Here is a 10,146-nt window from a genome sequence, read left to right as displayed (position 1 = left end):
CTTCCTTCCTTTCCACCCTCCCTCCTCTTTGTTTTTGATGCTACTGATGTCGCTAATAATTGAAGCCCCGGGCTCGTATCTCATCAATAACCCTTTCTGCCAACTTGCATCTTTTTGTTGTTTTTAAGATGTTTTCTTAAATGTTGCCTAATTTGAATCAAGTTATGACTCCAAGGGGCAGACGGAATGAGCTTCTCCCACAGAGGAGAAAACATGGCCCCTCCCTCAGAACTGTCCCCTCTCCCCTTAAGAAGTGCCCTACACATATGGAGGACATTTAAATCTGCTTTATGAATGCAGCCCTTTTATGAATGGAAAGTTCTGGTAACTAAAGAAGCTGCTGTAAGGCCCAGTAGCAGAGTGCTGACCTAGCATACAGAAGGCTCTGGGTTCAAACCTCCGCACCAAGGTGGGAAAGGAGGAAGGAAGGAAGGAAGGAAGGAAGGAAGGAAGGAAGGAAGGAAGGAAGGAAGAGGGAGGAGGGAGGAGGGAGGAGGGAGGAGGGAGGAGGGAGGAGGGAGGAGGGAGGAGGGAGGAGGGAGGAGGGAGGAGGGAGGAGGGAGGAGGGAGGAGGGAGGAGGGAGGAGGGAGGAGGGAGGAGGGAGGGATGAATTACCGTAGGCAAAACTAGTGCTGAGAAAGTCTGGCTTTTCTTTTCAATTAAATGATGGATCAAACACAGAGATTACAGAAAATAACTCAGGAACCAATCATCATAGGGAACTTGGTTGGCATGTTGCCACACATGAATGAAGTCCACCTGTGGCTGTCCTATGAAAAGTCACAGAAATAGTTGGGCGTCCTCCTTCTTTGTCTCCCCAGCAAGCCTGTCTCCACACTGAAGGACACCTCCTTTGGGTGCATGCTGCTTTCCTGCCATGCACAGGGTGAGCCATACAGCACACATACGGTGTTTGTACTTGATATGACTCTGCCCATTTTTGCCTACTTCCGAATGGCACTTGGCTTGTTTAGGTTTCTCACTCCTCTCGCGGTACACGGAAGAATATGGGAAACTAAGTATCAGCAGCTCCTCCTGCAGGCTGTGGTGGTTTTCATGACCACAGGCTTCCATGGTAGACTACTTTATATAGCCAGAGCCCAGGTGAGCTGTGTGCAGTGATTCTAGGACAGCATTCTAGAACATTCTAGGATCTGCTGGAACTTAAACCTGGCCTTCTATAGAGAGGCAAGAATGATTTTCTCAATGCTACACTCTCAGAAACTGGTGACACCAGAGTCAGCTTTGAACTTGGGATATTTGCACTGAGTTCTTTGATTCCATCTCCCATTTTACCCAACAATAGACCTCTAACATACTCTTTTTCATCTTGGCTTACCCAGGAATAACGCCATCAAACGCCACACATCTGCCCTCTGAGACAGTGCACACAGAGCAATCAGGATAACTTGTGAAGTGGGTCCTCCCGCGTTCACCTTTACACAGGTTCCTGAAGCTGAGCACAGCTCACCAGGCTTATGCACTAAGGGATTTACCTGTTGAGCATCCCACCAGCTCCCCATAAGAGTTCTTTAAGCAAGCCCTGCACCCTTCCCACTCCAGTCCATCTGACAGCCATGCCACCCAAGCAGCTCTGCCTTCCTTTCAGATGGTTTCTAGATGCCCAGGCTGAGTTTGGCAGAAACTTCGTGTTCTCCGGGACCCCAGAGTAGTCTTTCTGGAGCTCTGACCCCACATTGTTCTACTCTCATAACTAAAAGCAATGGAAGGTGTAGGCTTAGATTTTTCAAGCCTACTTTACTAAGGATTCTTAAATGCTTTAACCTCCCTTATAGCCCACGAGCAAAGTGCGTTTATACACCTAATGCAGTAAGCCTCCTGTCTTAGAGATACGTATGTCACACTAGAGTACTGACCGTCACCACCCAGAAACAGGACAGAATCCAAAGTATCAGTCTGGCTTTTGGTTTTATTTTATTTTATTTTATTTTATTTTATTTTATTTTATTTTTATAACAGGGCCCCATCTGTAGCCCAGGCCAGTATCTAACTTGTAGTAATTCTCTTACCACAGATTCCTGAGTGCTGAAATTATAGGTGTGTTCCTCCATGCCTAACCCGCCCACCTCCACTCCATTCTGCAAAGGATAAAGAATATGCAACATCTGGCTCTCTTTTCTCCTCTCATCTTCTATTGTTTCCTCTCTCCCTCTCCCCTCTCCCTCTCCCTCTCTCCCTCTTGCCCTCTCGCCCTCTGCCCTCTCGCTCTCTCTCCCTCCCTCCCTCTCTCCCTCTCCCTCCCTCTCTCCCTCTCTCTCTCTGTCCCTCCCTCTCTCCCTCTCTCCCTCTCTCTCTCTCTCTCCTCTCCCTCTCCCTCTTCCCTCTCCCTCTTCCCTCTCCTTCTCTCCTCCCTCTCCCACCCCCACAAACACACAGATTCCACAGATCTGAGAAAACATGTGATATTGGATTCTTTGATTCATTTTCCTTGACATAATCTCCAGTTCATCTGCTTTCCAGCAAGTGATATAATTCCATCATTTTTTTATGGCAGAATAAAAGTCCATTGTGTGTGCATGCCACATTTTTTACCTGTTCATCTCTGAATAGTTCTATTTGTGACCCTCTGAGAAACGTCTATGCTGACTTCAACAACAGCTATGCTGGTTGGGACTTGGGACTGCCACTGACAGTGAGTCGTGGTTTCTCTTTCCCCACATCCTCGCCAGCATTTATTGTTCTTTGTTCTCTTGTTGATGTCCTTCTGACCGTGGTGAGGTAGAATCTCAAAGTTTTGTTTTGTTTCAAAATAGGGTCTCACTCTATACCCCTGGTTAGTCTGGAACTGGCTTTGTAGACCAAGCTAGCCTTGAACTCAGAGATCTACCTGAGTGCTGGGATTAAAGGTGTGCACCTCCACTTGGAGTCACAAAGTAGTTTTAATTTGCATTTTCCCCAGGGTTAACAATGTTGACCACTTATGAAAATATCTATTGTCCATTTGCATTTCAACTCAGTTGAGGACAGGCTGATCATTTCTTGTTTGGGTTGTCACAGCTCTTTCTAGAGTCGTGATATTCGTACCCTATCTGCAGTATAAGACATGATCATTTTCTCCCATCCTGCTCATGCTGGTGGTGTTTTCTTTGCAGTGCAGAAGATTTTCAATCTTTCCTTCTTGGGGTGGGGGGGGGGGGCACATTCCTGTGCTGTTGGAGTCCTGATGGGAAATTTGTGAAATGCCTACATCTTGAAGTGTTTTCTTCTAGTGTTTCAGCATTTCGGTTTCTAGATTAAAGTCTCTAACCCATTTTGAGTTGATGTTTGTGGGATTAGGGATGTAAATCTAATGTCACTCGTCAAGTCACTACTCAGTCTTGCTGCATTTGTTCAATGGACTTTTTCTGATATGTCTTGATCCCGTTATTAGATATTGGGTAGCCATGTCTATGTGGGTTTAACTCTGGGTCCTCTATTCTGTTCCATTCATGTTTTGGGCCCATTTTGTGCTAGTGCTCTGATGTTTTATTAGTGTAGCTTGAGATGATAGTTTGAAACCAGGCGTTTAGGTACCTGTAGTGCAGCTCTTTCACCTGGGATTGCTTTGGTGTTTGAGCCTTTTGTGTTTGCATATAAAGCTTTTTGGGTTGGTATCTTAGTGAAGAATAGTGTCTTAGTAAGGGTTGCTATTGCTGCAATGAAACACCCTAAGTTGGGGAGGAGAGGGTTTATCTGGCTTACTCTTCCATATCATCCTCACAGGAAGTCAGGACAGGGCAGGAACCTGGAGGCAGGAAGTGATATAGAGGCCATGGAGGAGTGCTGCTTAGTGGCTTGTTCCTCATGGTTTGCTCAGCCTGCTTTCTTATAGAACCCAGCACCGCTACCAGCCTAGGGATGGCTCCACCCACAGTGGGCTGGCCCCTCCTCTGTGGACCACTAATTAAGAGAGTTTCCTACGGGCTTTCGTACAGCCCAGTCTCATGGAGGCATTTTCTTAACTGCGGTTCTATTCTCTCAGATGACTTTAGCTTGTGTCCACTTGACATATAACTATCCGTCACAATACTATTCACATTTGTATTTGGGTTGCATGAACCTGGAGACTGCTAGCGGGTGGTACAGCTATTGTTATGTTAATTCTACTAATCAATGAACATCTTCCATCTTCTTGTATGTTCTTCAGTGTCTTCCTGGCATATCTTAAAGTTTTCATTTAAAGGCTCCTCACCTCCTTGCTTGAGTTCATTCCTACCTATTATACTTCTTTGAGAAGGCCATAAATGAGATTTTTCTACACAACAATCTTACTATTGGCATATTTTTTTTCTATGCAATATGATTTTATTAGCTTGGAAACAGTCTGAACCAAAAGATAGTTAAAAATGGCCAAAAATATTTAAAAATAATAGTCATTTGTTCCTTACATGAATACTTTCAGCTGGACATTAAATTATTAAACATATGGAATCCCAGTAAGGCAGGTGAATACCCAGTGTTGCATGTGTGGGCACTCCTGGGTGTGGAATCTTGGTAGCACTGGGACTCCTCTTCTCAGTTGTTTGGAGGTTGTTCCAGAATAGGTAACAGGAAGGCCAGGCTGTCTGTGCTGTCACTGCTCGTTCTGTTGGCCCTCTGTGATGGAGGCTGACCCAGAACCCTGGCCCTTGTTGACGTCAATGATGCACACCCACTGTCCGTCCACCGACTCTTTCCACAGGGTCACCTTATTGTCTCCACCTGACACAGCCAGCATGTTGGCTGTGATGGACCAGCTCACGTGCCACACAACATCATTGAACTTGTGTAGGAGTTTAGGTGACCACATATTGCCTGAGGCATTGTCGCAGGTCCAAATAAACACTCGACCATCCTGAGAGCAGCTGGCAATGGTGCTGGGGGGCAAGCCAATGGAGGGGGCCCAGGCAACGTCTCGGACCCAGTCGCTGTGTGCCTCTAGCTTCTGCTCCTCCTTCCACTGGCCATCCTCCTCTTCCCTCCATAGCTTGATGAGGTTGTCACAGCCACCTGATGCAAACTTCTTGATGTAATTGGGTTTCTGCACTGATGATTGGTCTATAAGGCTTCCAGGCACAAGTGCTGGAGCCCAACTGACAGCATTACAGCCAATCGTGTGAGCATTGTTAATCTTCTTCACTTCCCACTGGCCTTCCCCTGTATAGGTCAGCAGTGAGATGGCCCCATCTGAACTCCCACAGGCCAGGATCAGGCCATAGTCATGAGGGGCCCAGCAAACAGAGTTCACTGAGGAGTCATGTCCTGAGTGTTCATGGGTCTTCTCCCAAGTGCCGTTTTCCTCCTTCCAGATGATGACTTTCTGGTCATAGGAACAGGAGGCCAGGATATTGCCATACATGGGGTGGGCCCAGGCCACTTGCCACACTGGCCCCTCATGTCCTCTGAGGTCTGCAATGAGGATCTGCCCTCCATTCTGCACATCAAAAATTTTGATGGACCTATCCGAGGAGCAGGTTGATAGGCAGGTACCGTAGTAGTCCATCTGTGCATCATGCTGCAAGGGGAGGACAGCTAGGGAAGCCTGCAGGACGCATGGCTAACCCCCAAGCCAGGGCCTAGTGTAGATCTGAGTCAGGCTTCAGGGATAGTCAGCTGTCACAATCATGTCCTCATGAGAGGTGTCCATTACTGACACCATAGCTGCAGCAGCGGCGACCCATGGCCTTGGACTTGGCAGCTCCTGGCATATTTTTAAAAACTACTAATTTTTGATTATTTTGTATCCTTCTACTATGCTGAGAGTATGTGCCACATCTAAGGCATTTCTTTCCTTTAGAAAAATTAATATGGCATTCTCTAGTCCTCGTTTATCTGATCATTAATTTTTAAAGATGCTATTTTCTTTTATTATTCTGTCCAAAATACATGGTCAGATTTTAGTAGAAAGCTGCTTAAACACAGTGTTCTAAATTACAAGACTACCTCTCTGAAGCAGAAAAAAAAATCAAAGTTTTAAATCAAAAGGCAGTTATTTGAGGTTACTGCATTCTTTGAATTACACAATAAACTAATTTCCACAAACAGGAGATCTACTGTTACCCACTAATAGACCACATTTTCCCTCAAGGCACTTTCCTCACAGTGATTGTAGGGGAGAAAAACTTGAGTTTTAGCTACAAGGCAAAATATTGTATAAACCCAGTCAGTGCTGCTGGGGTAAGTTTCTTAAGTTGGTAAATGGTACTGAAGAGAGCAGTTTTTATTTGGCGGTAAAAGGAGAAGACTCTTTTATGGGACAGCAAGTAACGACGACGACAGCAAAGAACTCTTCAACTCAGGAAAGAAAAAGGTAAAGATCACTTCTGACCACACCCTCTGACCACACCACACACTCTACCATATCTTCTGACCACACCCTCTGACCACACCACACACTCTACCATTCTTCTGACCACAAATGCCTGGACCCTTACAGGACACTCAGAGCCTGCCTCACAGGTAGGAGGCAAAGCATATTTGCGTTTTGTGTGATTTTCAGTATGCTTATTTAAAGTATGTCCTGTGAGAATGTTTGACAACACGCAAGGCTTTTGACAGATGGTTCTAGAAATACCATGTTGAAGGTGTATAATGTGCAAATATAGATTTGTCGCTTGGATTATGATAGTTAATTTAATTCTGATATCCACTCTCTGTGATCCTGTCCAAACTCTTGGGACTTGTGTCCTACCTCCATTCCTACATAGTGAACCTCTACTTCATTTTGGTCTCCAGCAAGATCCATTTTCTCGTTATTTACCATGATTTATTGAAATGATATTTTCAAAGCTCAAAATATTTTATGACGCATACAGTTTGACATGATAGATCATTTGTTATCATCCTCAGCATCTAATAATAAAAAAAAAACCATTAAAAGATGCCTTGAATGAAATAATCCTTTGGTATTAAAATTATTAAAAAGCATTAGGCCAAAGAGAATTCATCAATACATAGATGGATTTATTCATTCATGAGTGAAGTGAACTGTTTTTGGCCTTATTAACAAAATCAAATATTTGAGATCCCATGTCTTACAATAAATAAATCCAAATTCTTGAAATCCTAAGGGTTGAGTTTGTCACAGGTCACTTGTCAGTAGCACACCCAGACTTTCTCACTGTTCTGCAGTTTCTGATAACGGAACATTGAAAAGCACAGGCAACCTGGGAGAGAAGCAGCAGACTATGCACTTACCAGGTGGTTTGTATGCCATTTTGGTGAATGTGGGATGTATTGATGGAGTACAAAGTGCTCTTTCCCTATTGTTTGATGTTTATAAAATAGAAAAAAAAACCTATTTTTTAACATGGTTCACGTCGCGTGGCTGACTTCCTCGAGGCCTTCAGTGGTTTGGGTGCAGGGGAAGGATGCACCCAAACTACCTTGGAGGGAGTGATGGAGCGTTTGGCTTTCTCAGAATCAGGAGTAGCAGAGGAGCGCTGGAAGTTTAAGAAGTGGGGAATTGACCTGTTCTTTGAGCTCTGTGCTGGAGGTCATCATGCAGCTGGAGGGACTGTTCAGCATGTCTGTGAAAGAAAATAAAACTTGAGACCTGTGATTCATGTAATTTATGTCAAATAGCCCAAAGAGTTGTTTGTGAGCTTTGAAACCTGGGGCTGAGAACATAGCAGAACAGGCCAGGACATGCCCAAGCAGGCCCGTCATTAAGACATTCCTGAGGCTGCTTGGCCATAAAGATAAAGAGAATGACAAGTCCGGACTGGCCCGGCGCCTCCCTATCTCCCGCCCTTCTGACCTAAGTTAAATGTTATCTGCATGTACAGTCTGCTGATGTTTAAATGGACCAATCATGTGAAACCACGCCAATTCCTCCCCCAGCCCCAGTCCCAGCCCCTTTTCTATAAAAACCCCTAGCTTCCAAGCCTCGTGGTCGAATCCACTGTCTCCTGCGTGAGATACGTTTCGACCTGGAGCTCTGCCATTAAAATACTTCATGTTTTTACATCAAGAATCATGTTTGTTCGTGATTATTGGGTGCATGCCGAATTGAGAGTTGAGTGGGGGTTTCCCCACTAGGTTCTTCCATCTGTTTTGGAGCTCTCATTCGTCTTTGAAGCTCTGTGGGTCAGAGGTCAGGGTATCAGTCTGGTTAACTACCTCTTTAAGTTCTTTGATCACATCCTTCAGGTCACCCAGAACTAATTCCAGACCCCGACAATGATCTTGACCTATTCCTTGACCTTGGTTTTAGAGAATGCTCGTGGACCCTGTAGTAGAGACAGTGAGGAAGAGTTTCCTTGGACTTGGCTGACATTCGTTAGGGCTGAGTTGGGGAAGTCAGGACAGGCAGGCGAGCAGAGGCTGCCATGTGCCTCTGTCCCTGTCTCTGCTCACTGGGGATTCCCACATCTTGGCAGCTTTCTGGGCAGTGGCCAGTGGCTGTGCAGTCTTCTCAGACCACTAAGACTTCTGGTAGAGTGTTGATAAAGATGATTTCTTTTCTTCCTTTCTCATTTCCATCCTTTCTACGTCTTTCTCTTGCTAAGCATTCAGTCATGATGCTGAAAGAGAATTCAGAGCCCTGGCTTTAGGGGAGATGCTTTCAGTGCCTTCTTCACTTGGTATAATGCAGGCTATACATTTGGTGTGCACATCTTTCATTATGTTACGATATGTTCCTTCTATTCCTAGCTTTAACAGAGGATTTTTGTCATGAAAAGATTTGAACTTTGTTAAAATCCTTTCTGATCAATTGTGATGATCATGTGATTTCTGAGCCTACCTCTATATTGAAATGCTATTTGTCTTAGTTTGGGTTTTATTGCTGTGAAGAGACACCATGACCAAGGCAACTCTTGGAAAGACAAAAATTTAATTGGGGCTGCCTTAGTGTTTCAGAGGTTCAATCCATTGTTTTCATGGTGGGAGGCATGGCAGCATCCAGGCAGACACAGTGCTGGAGGAGCTGAGAGTCCTACATCATGATACAAAGGCAGCCAGGAGGAGACTATTTTTTGGCACAGTGTGGAGCCTGAGCACAGAAGACCTCAAAGCCCACCTTCATAGTGGCATGCCTCCTCCAAGAAGGCTATACCTCTTCCAATAAGGCCACACCTCCTAATCGTGCCACTCAGTATGGCCAAGCATTCAAACATGTGAATCTATGGGGGCCAAATGTATTCAAACCACCACATTATTACACCGCTTCATTTGCATGTGCCGAAACACCCTTGTTCCCCTGGAATGAGAATATCCTGTTCATGGTGAGTCACACTTTCTATGTGCTGTTGAATTCAGTTTGCCAGCACTCTACTGAGAATGTATCTGTGTTTATCAGGAAAAGACGATCTATAGTTTTTGTCTTTATCCAGCTTTAGTCTCAGGGTAATACTGGCCACATAGGCTGAGCTTGGAGTGTCCCTTTGTATTTCATGAAATAGCTTGGAGAACATTGGTATTAGTCCTTATTTAGGGATTAGTAGAAGTTGGCTGTGAATGAATCCAGCTTGAGCTCCTGTTTGTTGAGCGGCATGTTACTGCTTTAATTTCACTGTTCACTATAGATCTATGTGGTTCATACCTTCTCAATGTGGAAGGTCATATGTGTGTCTAGAAATCTGTCCATTTCTTTTCGGTTTCCAGGTTTTGGAATACGTGGCAGTTTGGATGAGAAATGGGCTTATAGGCTCAGGCATCTGAGTGCTTGCTCCCCAGTTGGTGGGGAACCACTTGGGGAAGTTTTGGGAACACAGGCTTGCTGGAGGAAGTTTGTCACCTGGGGTGGGCTTGGAGAACTCAGAGCCTCACTCTATTTCCTGTTCACTCTTTGTTTAGCACTTGCAGTTCAAGATGTCAGTTGTCAGCATCCTGTTCTGGCCATCATGCCTGTGACTTGTCATGCATCACTGCGATTATGGACTCTACTATAACCCTCTCAGACTGTGAGCCTAAATAAACTCTTTCTTCTATAAGTTACCTTGCTCATGGTGTTTCATCACAGCAGCAGAAACTTAACCAATGCAGTATTACACAGCACAGCCCCCAACAGGCTTTAAAGCTTCTTGGGACTGTGGTTGTATCCTGGGCTAGGACGGATTCTTTTGAGTCAGAGTAGCCCTGGCTTATATTATGGAAGTCTTTGATTCTCTTGTGATCTCGCTTGTGCTATCAGATCCTTTCCTCTCTTTCTGTTTTTGGTATAG

The 10,146-nt window shown here is 44.9% G+C and overlaps 1 pseudogene; it reads right to left on the bottom strand.

Annotated features, from left to right (window-relative positions):
• Window positions 1–4,283: 4,283 nt before the first annotated feature.
• On the bottom strand, window positions 4,284–5,495 carry LOC110307094 (protein SEC13 homolog pseudogene; annotated as a pseudogene).
• Between the last annotated feature and the right edge of the window lie 4,651 nt (window positions 5,496–10,146).

Source organism: Mus caroli, unplaced genomic scaffold, assembly GCF_978045245.1.
Source record: "Mus caroli unplaced genomic scaffold, Mus_caroli_1 scaffold_2, whole genome shotgun sequence".
NCBI classification, from domain to species: domain Eukaryota; kingdom Metazoa; phylum Chordata; class Mammalia; order Rodentia; family Muridae; genus Mus; species Mus caroli.
Note: the sequence above shows the minus strand (reverse complement) of the source record. Positions and strands in the feature narration are given on the sequence as shown.